This window comes from Camellia sinensis, chromosome 1 (genome assembly GCF_055761805.1).
Source record: "Camellia sinensis isolate YWXY chromosome 1, ASM5576180v1, whole genome shotgun sequence".
Lineage (NCBI taxonomy): Eukaryota > Viridiplantae > Streptophyta > Magnoliopsida > Ericales > Theaceae > Camellia > Camellia sinensis.
The window spans coordinates 64,943,171-64,946,027 of NC_138961.1; positions in this window are offsets into that span (position 1 = coordinate 64,943,171).

Here is a 2,857-nt window from a genome sequence, read left to right on the forward strand (position 1 = left end):
GTTTACGACTTATGAAGAGAAGACAGATCCCTACATGCACCTAAGCCACTTTCGCCAGGTTATGGCAATGTACCGGCGGAACGAGGCTTTGATGTGCATACTATTCCCATCTAGCCTTGGCGACCTAGGCTTAACCTGGTTCGAAAGGCTACCAGAAGGCAGTATCGCCTCCTGGGCGCAATTGGCTGAGGCGTTCGTGACTAGGTTCAGAACGAACACCAAAACACTAGTAGAGATCGATCAGCTACTCTCCATTGACATGGGCGACAAAGAGACGCCGAGATCCTACAACAGTCGTTACTGGGAGACCTTCAACCAGATAGGAGATTGCCCTACCAATCTTGCCATCGCGTAGTACAAAAGGGGGCTACCAGTCGGAAACAAGTTGAGGGATTTAATAACTATAGCGCCACCCCTCACAATGGAGGCCTTGATAGAGCGAGTGCACCAGCATATTCGGGTGGAAGAGGATGGCGCCCGTGCTAAAACAAAATCTGGCACAACAGCGATATCAGATAAAAAGACTGCGGCAAAAGTCAATACGATAGAACGCCCCAGCAGGAATGGGCGAGGCAGGCGGGCCAATAGAGAGGACTCAGACAAAAGATGGTTAAGAGTCCGCACTGCCATCACAATGGTGTTCAAAAAGCTGATCTACCGGATTCTCAGTGAGATACGCGATGAACCTTTCATCAGATGGCCAGCTAAGTTGGGAGAAGCACAGAAGAACTATGACGAAAGGTCTCGGTGCACCTTCCATGATGAAAAGGGGCACTGCACTGAAAATTGCACACCGTTGAGACAGCACTTGGAGGAGTTAGTGGCAGCTGGGCACCTGGACCAGTAAATAGAAGGAGGGACACAGCCAGCCCCCCAGAACCACGACAACCCAAACGGAATGCCGATCGACACCCCACCTCAAGGTGTGATTAACGTAATACATGGGGTATTCGAACTTGAGCGAGTATGTGAGTTCAGGGGAATGATCAAGAAGGCTGAGCACTTAAGGGAGGTACTAAGTGCACAATCTGCCACCAAAAAGGGGAGAACAGAGGCCACGAATGTCATGTCTTTTTCAGACAGAGACTTGGCAATGATATATTGCCCTCATAACGATGCACTAGTTGTCACTTTCCGCGTCAAGGATTTCGACGTCAAACGGATTTTGATTGACCAAGGGAGCTCATGTGAGATAATGTATTACGAAACCTTCAAACAACTGAAACTAGAGGATAAAGACTTGGCACCCGTCGTATTCCCCCTTATCGGATTCAATTCAATGCCAGAGTGGCCAGTTGGCAAGATAATCCTCCCAGTCAGAGCAGGAAGCATGACGAAACATGTGGAATTTTGGGTATTGAAAGTCCCTTCCGTTTACAACATAATCTTGGAAAGGACATGGCTGCATGCCATGCGATCGGTAGCGTCAACTTACCATTAAGTAATGCGGTTCCCCAACGAAGCCGAAGTAATTAAAGAGGTCTTTGGAGACCAAATTATGTCCAAACAATGTTTCGTCACAGTAAATGGCAGCCGCGCTGCCAAGGGGTATGTACAGATGGTGGAAGAACCTGAGAGCAATAAGTTGTTCGCGGATGTTGGCAAAGCCTCTGAACAGCAGGTAGTGGAAGACTTGGTACATGTAAGGATAGATGAAAAGAACCCGAAAAAGTTCTTCTTGCTCGGTTCATCTATGTCCAGCACTGAAAGAATAGAGGTCATGGAATTCTTGACCTCTAACATCGAAGTGTTTGCCTGGACACTGTATGACATGCCGGGCATCGACCCAAACTTCATCTGTCACCAATTGAACGTCCATCCATCTGCTAGACCAGTTATACAGCGCACTCGCAGATCAGCACTCCACCATGCCGAGATAGTGGCGGAGGAAGTGGGGAACTTGCTAGAAGCAGGAGCTATCAGAGAGGTGCACTACCCCAGATGGATATCCAATACAGTGGTGGTTCCAAAGAAGAATGAAAAATAGCGTGTCTGCGTGGACTACAAAACAGTCAACAAGGCATGTCCAAAAGATAGCTTTTCCCTACCCAGAATAGACCAACTGGTAGACTTGACGGCAGGCCATAATCGACTTAGCTTCCTTGATGAGTATAGAGGTTACTATCAGATCGCTATGTATGAGCCTGACCAAGAGGTTACATCTTTTACAACGCCCAGAGGATTGTATTATTATAAGGTCATGCCCTTTGACCTAAAAAACGTAGGGGCAACATTCCAACGGATGGTTACCAAGATGTTTGACCCATTGTTAGGCAGAATAATGGAGGCTTACATCGACGACATGGTGGTCAAAAGCAAGGATGAGAAGGACCATCTCAGGGACTTAGGTAAAATGTTCCAGATCCTTAAGAAGAACAAGTTGCGCCTTAATGCTTCCAAGTGTGCGTTCGGCGTAAGATCAGGCAAATTCCTAGGCTTCTTGGTGACCAACCGAGGTATAGAGGCAGACCCCTCTCAGATCAAAGCAATCCAGGATCTAGAGAGGCCCAAAACAGTCAAGGAAGTGCAGCATCTCACTAGCATGGCAGCTACACTCAACCGGCTCATAAGTCGATCGTTAGACAAATGTCGACCATTTTTCCAAGTATTAAAAGCCAAGTTTGAGTGAGATGAAGAATGCGACCGCGCCCTAGAGAGCTTGAATGAATACATGTTTTCTTCACCGCTGCTAGTAACCCCAATACCTGGAGAAGAGCTCTTTTTGTACCTAACCGTTTCACAGCACGCAGTTAGCGCGGTGTTGGTCAGAGCGGAGGGAATCCAACACCTACCCATCTTTTATGTTAGCAAGACATTGCTGGGCGCGGAAACCAGGTACTTACCATTGGAAAAACTA